Genomic DNA, 12573 nt, shown 5'->3' on the forward strand with positions numbered 1-12573 from the left:
GAATCCTCTGACCTCAGCCTCCTGAGTAGCTGTGATGACAGGCATGAACTACCACGCCTGGCTAATTTTCTAAGTTTTTGTTGAGATGGAGGTTTCACCACGTTGCCCAGGCTGATCTCGAACTTCTGGAGTCAACAAATCTGCCTTCCTTTGCCTTCCACAGTGCTAGGATTGCAGGTGTGAGCCACCACACTTGGCCTAAATTAATTACAAGATATTAAACATGTAACTTAGTTTTAAAATGTAAGGAAAATTTCCATGGCTGAAGAAGATGTATTTTGTTACATTCACAATGATCACTTTACTTGAACTTCAATTTCCAACTTTGTCCCAATTAAACACAAAAGGAAGATCCAACCTTTGCTAGGCTGATTCTATGATGGCCCCCAACAACCACCTCCTGGTCACTCACCTACCCCCAGTTGTTCAACCAACTCTAATGTAGGCCCTGCTGTGAAGGGATTTAGCAGATATAATTAAGGGCCCCAATTAGTTGACTTTAGGCTGGGTTTATCCTGCTCGGACTGTCCTAATCAGGTGAGCCCTTGAAAGGACTGGGTCCTTCCTGAGCATAGAGGTTCTATGTGTGAGAGGGATTCAGCATGAGGGGTTTTCTCCACCGCCTTTGAAAGTGAAGGGGCTGTGTAGGAAAGAACGCTGGTGGGCATTGGGAATTGAGCACAGATCTCCCTGATCTCTACATTGACAGCCAGCAAGGAACAGGGACCTCAGTCTTACAACTGCCAGAAACTGCATTCTGTCACCTCTGCATAAGCCTGAATGGATTCTAAAAACCCAGCTTTGGGAAGCCCAGAACAGAGATTCAATCCACACCATGCCCAGATTTCTGACTAAGGGACTGTAAACACATCAATGGGTGTTGTTAGGCCAGGCAAAGCAGCGCACATCTTTAATTCTAATATTTGAGGAGCTTACACAGGGGGATCACTTGCAGCCAGGAATTTCAGACCAGGCAGGATAATATAGTAGGATACTCGTCTCTACATTTCTTTCTGAATTAGCTGGGTGTGGTGGCACTTGCCTGTAGTCCTACCTACTCTGAAGACTAAGGCAGGAAGATCCCTTGAGCCCAGGAGTTTAAGGCTGCAGTGAGCTATGATCATGTGACTTCACTTCACCCTGATTGAAAGAGGGAGAGTCTGTCTCTAAAAATAAATAAATGAATACAATAAATGGGTGCTGTTTAAAGCCAATGTTGAGGTAATGTGTTATATAGTCATAAAATTCATGTACAGGCTCAACAGATTCATGGAATGAATTGATGAATTGATATGCACACTATTTAAATTAAATAAAATCTTTCTTAACTTTTTTATTGTTTTATATTTTATGATTTTCTGTGATGCAATTTAACACACTCATATTCAGTCAACAAAAATTAATTTTGTCCCTACGATGAACCAGGTATGCCCTCATATGCTCATGTACTTGACATTCTAGAAGCTTCACAAGACCGAGGTGGAGCCACTGGAGTGTTTTAGGTGGAGAAACGACATACTCAGACTCACAGTAGCAGGATCACTGTGGAGAGAACAGTCACATAGCAGGTAATGGGATAATTACCTGCTATGTCACAATTCAGGAGTGTCAGGGTGGTGTCAGAGAGGATGGCCTTAGGGACGAGAGGGATGGAGGGAAGGGCTGAAGAAACAGGAGGTAAGGAAAAGGAGCAGGTGGAAAGAATTCAAAAACGGCAGAATTCATAGGTTTAAACACATTGTTTTACAGATTTTTTAAATACAATTACAGATCCTAGCAGGCTGTTCTTTGCAGTTGGCCTTTAATACCATATGTAAGTCTGCCTAAAAACTAATTGTTTCTTATGTTAATCAGGTTTAAAAAATACTAAATGTTTCTATATAATATGCACACTACTCAGATGTGGACACTTCCTAAAAACAGGCAGTGCATGAGCACTGGTGAGGGGCATTGTGACTGCACTGAACACTTGTGACTGTGAGGTGAATGAAGTCTGTACTGGCTCCTGGTTGTAACATACGTAACACAGTGAGCTACTCTGTACTGAGATGTCCTGGACCCACACAGAAACTCAGGGCTGTGGAATGAAGGCAATTTTAGAATACCACAAGCTGGAGTCACAGATACATTGTCTGGGAAAGTGAAACCTAGGAGACTTCTGAGTCTTGTTGTAATGCTTATACACATTTACATATCAAGGGGCCAAAGTCATAATTTTTTTATCGATTAGGTTCCTAATCATTTCGGCGTTAGCAAGATTCTGCTGCCCACTGTAGTTAATAAACAAAAAGCAAACTGGTCTCTGTGCTATTTCATGCTCTCAGGTAAAATCTTTCTACATTTGAAGGAAAAAAAAAAAACAAAAAAAACCCGTGTCTCTACACCATTCCCAGGGCGAGCTCAGTCTCTGGCACCGAGCTCCCTGGGGTGAGTTTTCTTCTAGAAGAGTCCATGGGGACAGGTAAGGAGTGGGAGGGAGGCAGGGAGTCCAGTTCAGGCACAGGGATTCCGGGATGAAAAATGAAGGGAGAGGGACGGGGCACATGCTGAGGGTTTCTCTCTGGTTTCTCAGCAGCTCCTGGGCCAAGGCTCCTGTCTCAGAGACACTGAGACAGAGCGCTTGACACAGGAGGAGCGGGGGCACGGCTAAGTCCCAGGGCCCCAGACCTGACTCTCAGAGTCTCAGGCCCCAAAAGAGGTGTATTGACTGGGGAGGAGCAGCGTTGGAGATTCCCCATCTCCGCAGTTTCTCTTCCTCTCCTCACTTGTGTCGGGACCTTCTTCCTGGATACTCACGACTTGAACCCAGTTCCCACTCCCATTGGGTGCCGCGTTCCTTGAGAAGCCAATCAGCTCACCGCGGTCCCGGTTCTAAAGTCCCGAGTCTCCCATGACGCCCCGAACCACCCATGACGCCCCGAACCCTCCTCCTGCTTCTCTCGGGGGCCCTGCTCCTAACCGAGACCTGGGGAGTGAATGCGGGGTCAAGAGATAGACGGCCTCTGCCAGGAGAGGGGCCGGGCGCTCGCCAGGCGAGAGCACAGGACCCGGGGAGCCGAGTCGGGAAGAGGGCCGAGCGGGTCTCAGGCCCTTCTCGCCCCCAGGCTCCCACTCCTTGAGGTATTTCGACACTTCCGTGTCCCGGCCCGGCCGTGGGGAGCCCCGCTTCATCTCCGAGGGCTACGTGGACGACACGCAGTTCGTACGGTTCGACAGTGACCCCGCGAGTCCGAGAGAGGAGCCGCGGGCGCCATGGGTTGGGCAGGAGGGGCCGGAGTATTGGGACCTGCAGACACAGATCTCCAAGGCCCCCGCACAGACTCAGCGATCGAACCTGCGGACCCTGCGCGGCTACTACAACCAAGCGAGGCAGGTGAGTGACCCCTCCCCATCCCCAACGGAGGGCCCAGGTTGCCCTGAGTCTCCAAGTCCAAGATCCACCCCGAGGCTGCGGCACCCGCCCAAACCCGCAATCCAGGAGAGCCCCAGGCGCCTTTACCCGGTTTCATTTTCAGTTTAGGCCAAAACCCCCCGAGTTGGGCTGGGGCGGGGTTCGGTGGGAGGGGCCGACCGCGGGGGCGGGGCCAGGGTCTCACACCTACCAGAGGATGTATGGCTGCGACCTGGGGCCTGCCTGACGCCTCCTCCGTGGGTATAACCAGTACGCCTTTGATGGCAAGGACTACATCGCCCTGAACGAGGACCTGCGCTCCGGGACGGCCGCGGACGTGGCGGCTCAGATCACCCAGCGCAAGTGGGAGGCGGCTAATGAGGCTGAGAGGATGAAAGCCTACCTGGAGGGCAGGTGCCTGGAGTCTCTCCTCAGATACCTGGAGAACGGGAAGGAGACGCTGCAGCGCGCGGGCGCCAGGGGCCACAGGGGCTATGGGGCACCTCCCTCATCTCCTGTAGACCTCCCAGGCTGGCCTCACACAACGAGGGGAGGAAATGGGAGCAACACTAGAATATCGCCGTCCTTCCGGTTGTGAGAGAGAGGAATCCTCCTGGGTTTCCAGATCCTGTACCAGAGAGTGACTCTGAGGGCCTGCCCTGCTCTCTGATGCAATTAAGGGATAAAGTCTTTGAGGGAAAGGAGGGGAGGATAATCCCTGAAGTACTGATCAGGGGTTACCTTTGACCCCCCACAGCAGCCTTGGACACTGTGACTTTATATCTCAGGCCTTGTCCTCTGCCTCACATTCAATGTATGTGGGGGTCTGACTCCAGCTCCTCTGAGTTCCTTGGCCTCCATTCAGGTCAGGACTAGAAGTCCCTGCTCCCCCACTCAGAGACTAGAACTTTCCAAGAAATAGGAGATTACTCCAAGTGCTGGTGTCTGGGTTCTGTGCTCCCTTCCCCACCCCAGGTGTTCTGTCCATTGTCAGGGTGGTCAAGTGGATGCTCCTGGGGTGCCCCATGAGAGATGCAAAGTGCCTGAATTTTCTGACTACTCCCTTCAGAGCCCCCAAGACACACATGACCCACCGCCCTGTCTCTGACCATGAGGCCACACTGAGGTGCTGGGCCCTGGGCTTCTATCCTGTGGAGATCACATTGACCTGGCAGAGGGATGGGGACGACCAGACCCAGGACATGCAGCTTGTGGAAGCCAGGCCAGCAGGGAACGGAACCTTCCAGAAGTGGGCGGGTGTGGTGGTGCCTTCCGGAGAGGAGCAGAGAGACACATGCCATGTGTAGCACGAGGGGCTGCCCAAGCTCACCACCCTGAGATGGGGTAAGGAGGAGGTGTCATGTCTCCTAGGGAAAGCAGGAGCCCGTCTGGAGACCTTCAGCAGGGTTGGGGCTGGGGCGTGGGGGTCAGGGACCCTCACCTTTACGTCTTTTCCCAGAGCCGTCCTCCCAGCCCACCATTCCCATCATGGGCATCATTTCTGCCCTGGCTGTCCTTGGAGCTGTAGTCACTGGAGCTGTGGTCACTGCTGTGATGTGGAGGAAGAAGAGCTCAGGTGAGGAAGGGGTTAGGGGTGGGGTCTGAGTTTTCTTGTCCTACTGAGGGTTCCAAGCCCCAGGTAGAAGTGTGCCCTTCCTGGTTACTGGGAAGCAACATCCACACTCATGGGCCGACCCAGCATGGGCCCAGTGTGCCAGCACTTACTCTTGTAAAACACCTGTGACAATGAAGGACAAATGCATCACCTTGATGATTGTGGCGATGGGGACCTAATCCCAGCAGTCACAGGTCACAGAGCAAGGTCCCTTCTGAGGACAGACCTCAGGAGGGCAGTAGGTCTAGGACCCACATATACTTTCTTCATGTTTCCTGAACCTGCCCTGGGTCTGTAGTCACATTTCTGGAAACTTCTCTACGGTCCAAGAGTAGGAGGTTCCTCTAGGATCTCATGGCCCTGCCTTCTTTCTGGCCTCTCATAGGACATTTTCTTTCCACAGATAGCAAAGGTGGGAGCTACCAACCAGCTGCAAGTGTGAAGGAAGCTGATCTCTGAGATTGCACAAGATATTTTCTTCCCACAGATAGTAAAAGAGGGAGCTACTCTCAGGCTGCAGGTAAGTGTGAAGGAGGCTGACCCCTGAAACTGTTGGGATATTGTGGTTGGAAGCCCATGGAGGAGCTCACCCAGTCCACAATTCCTCCTCTAGGACATCTCCTGTGGGCTCTAACAAGGTCCTGTTTTTGTTGTACCCCAGGCAGCGACAGTCCCCAGGGCTCTGATGTGTCTCTCATAGCTTGTAGAGGTGAGACCCTGGGGGAGGAGGCTGATGTGTGTAGGTTGTTGCGGGGGGCGGGGGGGACAGTGGGCACAGCTGTGTTATGGGGTTTCTTTGACTTGGATGTATTGAGCTGGTGATGGGTTGTTTAAAGTGTGACTGATGTAAATTTGTTAATGAATTTTTTTTTATAGTGTGAGACAGCTGCCTTGTGTGGGACTGAGAGTCAAGATTTATCCACACCTTCCATTTGTAACTTCAAGAACCCTGACTTCTCTTACTGCAAAGGCATCTGAATGTGTCTGTGTCCCTATAGGCGTAATGTGAGAAGATGGGGAGAACAGCCCAGCCCTGTGTCCACCATGACCCCTTCCACATGCTGACCTGCATTCCTTCCCTGATCACCTTTCCTGTTCCATAGATGTGGGGCTGGGATGTCTCCATCTGTGTCTCAACTTTACAGTGCACTGAGCTCTAACTTCTTACTTTCCTATTAAAATTAGAATCTGAATATAATTTACTTCTTCAATTTATTTCCATGAGAGATTGACAGGTTAATTAAAGGAGAAGATTCCTGAAATGTGAGCAACCAAGTAAATGGAAGACCTGAGAACCTTCCACAGTCCATGTATTTCTTGTGCTGATTTGTTGCAGGGGTGGACAGTAGATGGGGCTGTGCCCAGTGGATGCGCAGGCCACCGTGGGCTTTATGTAGTCACTGGTCAGCTGAGTCATCTTTGCTGTCTGTTGTCCTTGGCCCTTCAGTAGAACCTTGTCCCATCATGACCTGTGATCACAGAGGCTTGGATGTCACCTATGGTGATCTCTACACATAGAAGTCCTTGTGGTAACAGGAGACAAATTTTCAGACCCGTGTTCCTCTCATCCTCCTTCCAGATCTCTTTCCTGAATTGCATTTTCCATCCCTTCCTTAATCTTTTTAAAGCAGATTCAGAAACTGGCAGACAGGAGGGCTCCCGTAGTTTCTCATCGTGGGTAACTTTCTGTTGGAACTCCTTGTGCTCTCTCTCCTGTTCTTCTTCCTGCCCTGAGTTGTAGTAATCCTAGTACTGGCGCCAATCCAAACTCATGGATTTATAAAGCACACTCTAATTTAGATTCCTATGTGGTTTGAAAATCGGAGCCATAAACCTCAGGTTATCTTTCCTGAAGAGAAAAATATGGTTATGTGCTGCAGCGTGCAGGAGGGTTGGTGTGGGAGGAGGGAGGGAGGACACACAGGCAGCCCTGGTGAGAAAAGCTCTGGCAGCACTGATGTCAGTGTGAGATGATGTTGTTCTGTAGCTGCCACAAAACAGCATTTGGCCTGAGGCTACAGTAATAAAGATATTGCCTTTAGAATAGGGAGGTGCCCTTCAGTGATCATTCATTCAACTGACATTTGTTGTCTGCTAAATATATGACTGTTTTCGCATTTAGAAAACATCTTTAGAAAATTTCTGGCCTTGTGGTACATATGTTCTGGATGCAAGCTGGTCCAACCCACGGCTCACAGGCTGCATGTGGCTCAGGATAGCGTCGAATGTGAGGACATTTTTGCTTATCTGTGGTGGTAGATATCATGAAAATTAAGCACATACGTTATTCCCCTTTTTTCTATTTTTTTTCTACTCATCAGGTGTCATTAGTGTATTTTATGTGTGGCTCAAGATAATTCTTCTTCCCATGTGGTCCAGGGAAGCCAGAAGATTGGATACCTCTGTAAGCAGTTGATACAGTATAAGCAGAGTAAGAGCAGAAAATGTTTGAGTTAGAAGGTGGCAAGTGCTGTGGGACAGGTGGTCTAGAGTGTGGGCTGTGGGGACAGGGAGGTAGCTATTGTGCTGGGTGGTCAGCATGGGCCTCCTTGCAAATGTGACCTTTGAGTGAAGACTTGAGGGATGTGAGGAGCTGTCCACAAGGATGATGGGAAAGCTCTTTTCAGGCAGGAACCTTCAGTGCAGATGCACCAGGGCAGGAAAGTGTCTGTGTTCCTGGAAGGAAGAAGAGGCGAGAAGGGCTGGACAGAGAGAAACTGAAATGAGGTCAGAGGTGTGGCCAGAGGAGATAGGCCCGGAAGGTGTAGGAAGGGTTTTGATCTTTACTTTGAATCACATGGGGAGTTAGACGATAGTTTTGAAAAGTGAGACATGGTGGGACTTACACTTTGAAAGCTGCTCTCTGGCTGCTATGCTGAGAACAGAATTGAGAGGTGGAGGACAAGTGAGGCAGTAGGGAAATGGTGGCAAAGGAGTGCAGTATTCCAGGATGGAGACGCTGGTTACCTTGACTGTGGTGTGAGCAGGGGAAATGGTGGGAAGTGATGGGATTCTGGATGAATTTGAAGATGGACTTCACAGCACTTGCTAATGGATTGCATCTGTGGTGTGAGAAAGAAGAATCAAGGACACCCACAGTGTTGGACTGAGTGAGTAGAAGGGTGGAGCTGCTGTCAGTGGAGATGGGGAGACTCCCGCAGGAGCATATGGAGGAGAGGCCATCGCAGGCATTCAGTGGAGGAGACATGTACGAGGAGTGCAGGTGAGGGGCCCGGCTGCCTCTGCAGCTACAGCTTCATCATCCAGTTTCTCTCCTGCTTCCACCCCACCATGTCTCAGAGCCAGAGCACTGATTCTCCCCTGGGCTGTCTGCACAGGTAGGTGAAGGTCAGGGAAGTTATGGTCTACTGTCGGTTATAGTAAGTCACAGATTATTGTGCTTTCTCAGATAATTAAGTAAATGATAAGAGAAGTTGTAACTTGAACACTTATTTACAAGACTACAATAATGAAAACTTTTTTATTCATCTAAAGAGGGCAACAGAAGAAAAATAGTTGAGCCAAAAAGACATAATATTAGAAGACAGCAAATGACAATGTACAGACTTAAACCCAATGAGATCAACAATAACATTAAACATGATGGACTCACACACTCCAATGACAAGACAAATAGTGCAGAGAGGGAAAATAAGTCAATACATAAATAACCATAGGCTGTTTATAAAAGCCATAATTTCAGTAGAAGGTAGAGAAAAACTGAAAGTAAAAGCATAGAAAAGAGATACCAGACAGACATTCATGGAAACCACACAGAGATGCCATTCAGAAAAATTACAAGACATGATCTTGTGAGACACAGTGTCCATGTAGACAGCTCACCAAGTCTCTACTTTTTTTTCAGACAGGGTCTGTTGCCCAGGCTGAAATGCATTGGTGATATCATACCTCACTCTAACCTCAAACTCCTGGGCTCAAGCAATTCTTCTGTCTCAGCCCTCCGAGTAGCTAGGACTACAGATGCGTGCCCCCACAGCTGGCTATAGTGCTCACCTTATGTGCTGTGATCAAGGAAGCAATGTCATGCCATGTATTTGACTTGTAGTAAGAATACAACAAATATCGGGGGAATGAAGAAATAAAACCACTTAGTAGTTCAAGCCATGTCTGCATTTACATTTGACAGATGAGGAACAACATCTCAAACAAGTAAACCCAAATAAATGGATTTACATCATCCAGGGCAGAACTGAGAACACATTATCTGTGCTAAAGGAATCAGAGCTGTACTGAGGTCATAGCAGGTATCATGAATTGCTGCTAGAATTGGAACTGATACATTTCCAGATATACTAAACAACGGTGTGCAAGGAATAACTGAATGCAGAGATAAAGGAAGAGAACTGACTTGTTTAAAGATGGACAGAATCCTTCTTTTAAAGTGGCCTTATGTGGACCAAAGCATAAAGCCCACAGACCGTCTCATAGATGAGATGAAGTGTCAGGTGGGAAAGTGTCTGACTAAGTGCAGCTTCCAGACCCAAAGGAGACCTCAAAATCCTGGGATATTTTTGTTTGTCTAATGGGGATTGCTGGGAGGGGGTGAGTGAGGCGCTCCTGGCAAACCTCCCACAGTGCACAGGACAGCCCTCGCCACAAGGGACTCTCTGTCCCGAATTGTTAATAGTGCTGCTGTTGACAAACTCGCCCCACAGGTAAATGCTGCAATGTCCCCACCATTTTACAGATGAAGAAACTGAGGCACCAGAAGGGAAAGTGTCAGTAGGATCAGAGCTTCAGGTTAAATCCAGGCCACCTGGCTGAAGAGTCTTGGCTCCCCTGGTTAAGTCAGGCACCCACGAGTCGACCACAAAGAATCTCAGCTCTGCGGTGCCTTCACTGATTTTGAGCGCCCCCTGGTGTTGGCACTGGGCCTGTGGCTAAACAAGGCTTACGGGAAAAGGAAAAAACAGGTTTGGGTAGGGGATACTCCTTCAGGCTCTCCAGATTTCAAGCCATGACTTACGTTCACAAGAAAATAATGTCCACCTTAATTATCTCTCCGATCTTGCTTTTCCCAGCCCCGACCAGTGTCCTCCCTCGACTCCATCAACATCGTCACCTGCCAGACACCCACCACCCACCATGTGAGGAGTGAAAAGGCCCCAGGACTAAAGGACAAGACTAGGTTCCATCCCAGCCATCCCTCCCCTCCGAGAGCTCTAACTCTATGCCTGTAGTGCTTAGGCTCTTAACCTGGGGCCCAGGAACCCACTCTCCCATGACACTGCACGCAGAAGTGGTGTTACGTGCACACATGACTTCCTTACAAGATATTGGCTATTAATATTCATCAAGTCAGTTGGGGCCCAAGACACAACTCCTCCCCCAACAGCTTGTGATCCACTGAATTAAAGAAAGGGTAGAGATTGAGGGAGGCCCTAACTCCAAATCTTCTACCACTGCTAGTGAAGTTCTGACAAGAAGTGCGAGGTACTCAACCTGCTCTGGGATACAGCAGGAAAGTAGAGTGTTCATGGATTTCAAATTCCATAAAAAATACCACTTTGGCAAAATATCCAAGTCATTTTTCTAAGCCCTAGGCAGCAGCTTAAAACAGATAACATCAGAAAAACCAATATCTTGGCCCCATTGAAATCACTGAAGCTATAAAACCTTGTGAGACCTGTAGTTAGAGAGAAGGACAATTCAATTTGGGGCTGCAGTGGAAAACCCCTACATCATATAGAGTTTTTCTCTATCATGAAGTTCCCCTGAAGGGACCAGCTCCCTTCTGCAGTGCAGAGTGAGGCAATTTCTGTGTAAAAAGATAGAATCTCCTTGGATTCCTGATGTTGACACTACTCAATCTTTGACTTTGTAGATGCCAACTTCATATTCGACATCTTTAAGTTAATTTTCTTAATCTAAGCAGAGAATTTGAAAATGTTTCTGAAGCAGAAAACCAGGTAGTGATTATGTGAGCTCTCACCCCACTCTGGCTTCTACGCTACAAGTATAAGAGATTGTGGGCCAACAGAATTTGTAGCAAGGTAAACATAAACCCTCCATTTCAGCCTGTGTTTCAGCTTGTCTGTTCCAGTCTTGCCCCAGTCTTAACATTTTGAAATTTATAATTATACTCCATTTTGATTTTATGAGATGTCACATATATTAATTTCTGTTGGGTTTGTAAATGAAAGCCTTCTCAAAACAACTATGGAGTAAACACAGGTAAATAAATGCATGGTGTTCCTCCCATGTGTCAGGGCTCACTGCATCTTACAAATGAATCAGCCCCCTCCAACACATGGTGCATCTCAAATGGTGCTGGAAACCTGGATATCCACGTACAAAAGAATAATGCTGGACAAAATTCATACCCTCCCATTATACCCTTTTCAAAAATTAAATCAGCATGACTCAAAGAACTAACCTTTAGAGTTGAACCTGTAAACCCCTTAAGAAAGGCTGGGCTCAGTGGCTCATGCCTGTAATCCCAGCAATTTGTGGGTCTTGGGCTGATCACCAGAGGTCAGGAGTTTGACACCATCCTAGCCAACATGGTAAAACCTCATCTCTACTAAGAAGACAAAAAAATTAGCCTGGCATGGTGGCAGGCGCCTGTAATCCCGGTTACTCAGGAGGCTGGGGCAGAAGAAGTGATAGAACCCAGGAGGTGGAGATTGCATTGAGCCAAGATTATGCCAGCTGGGGTGACAAGAGTGAGACTCTGTAAAAAAACAAAAACAAACAAACAAACTGTAAGAAAATACTGATGAAAATCTTATGGACATTAGAATTGGTAGTGGTTTCTTGGCAGGTAACCAAAAGCAAAAGTAATGTAAGAAAAATGACAAATTGGACTGCATCAAAATTTAAAAACTTTTTGGCATGAAAGAACACTTTTAACAGAGCCAAAAGAAAATGCACAGAATAGGAGGAAATATTTGACAATCACATATCTGATCAAGAATTAATATCCAGAATATGTAAAGAACTACAATTCAACAATAGCAAACCAATCTCATTCAAAAATGAGTAAAAGACATAAATAGACAATTCTCCAAAGCAGATATAAAATAAGGACATAAAAATAAGGAATTCCAATAAGAACATAAAATATGCTGAACTTCTCTAGGCCAAGTGTTGGTGAAGATATGAAGAAATTGGAACACTTGTGCACTGCTGGTGAGAGTGAACAGTGGTGCAGTCACCATGGAAACAGTATAGTGGTTCCTCAGGAAAGTCAAAATAGAATTACTCTATGAGCCAACAACTCCACTCGTGGGCATGTACCCAAAAGAACTGAAAACAGGAACTCACACAGATATTTGTACCCTCAGGCCCATAGCAGCACGATTCCCAATAGCCAAAAGGTGGAAGCAACCAAGTGCCCATCAGCGGATGACTGGGTAAATAACCCATCGTGCGCATGCATAGGGAATATTATTCAGCCTTAAAAGGGAGTAAAATTCTGATGGGATGAACCTTAAAACCACTATAAATGAAGTAAGTCAGAAATGAAAAATAAATATGACTCCAGAAAAATGAAGGAGTACACAAACCAGAGAATGACATGGATCCAGCAAATAGAATCCAGCAC

The 12573-nt window shown here is 47.4% G+C and overlaps 2 pseudogenes across 1 annotated transcript; one reads left to right on the forward strand and one right to left on the reverse strand.

Annotated features, from left to right (window-relative positions):
* The first annotated feature begins 379 nt into the window (after positions 1 to 379).
* LOC100399310 (class I histocompatibility antigen, Gogo-B*0102 alpha chain-like) lies at positions 380 to 6319 on the forward strand (annotated as a pseudogene). Its single transcript, XR_013534987.1, has 7 exons — positions 380 to 441; positions 2964 to 3864; positions 4463 to 4735; positions 4851 to 4967; positions 5410 to 5526; positions 5668 to 5715; positions 5883 to 6319. The product of XR_013534987.1 is annotated as a class I histocompatibility antigen, Gogo-B*0102 alpha chain-like (transcript).
* A 1197-nt stretch (positions 6320 to 7516) lies between these two features.
* LOC144582067 (uncharacterized) lies at positions 7517 to 8270 on the reverse strand (annotated as a pseudogene).
* Between the last annotated feature and the right edge of the window lie 4303 nt (positions 8271 to 12573).

The sequence above is a fragment of the Callithrix jacchus genome, chromosome 4 (assembly GCF_049354715.1).
Source record: "Callithrix jacchus isolate 240 chromosome 4, calJac240_pri, whole genome shotgun sequence".
NCBI classification, from domain to species: domain Eukaryota; kingdom Metazoa; phylum Chordata; class Mammalia; order Primates; family Cebidae; genus Callithrix; species Callithrix jacchus.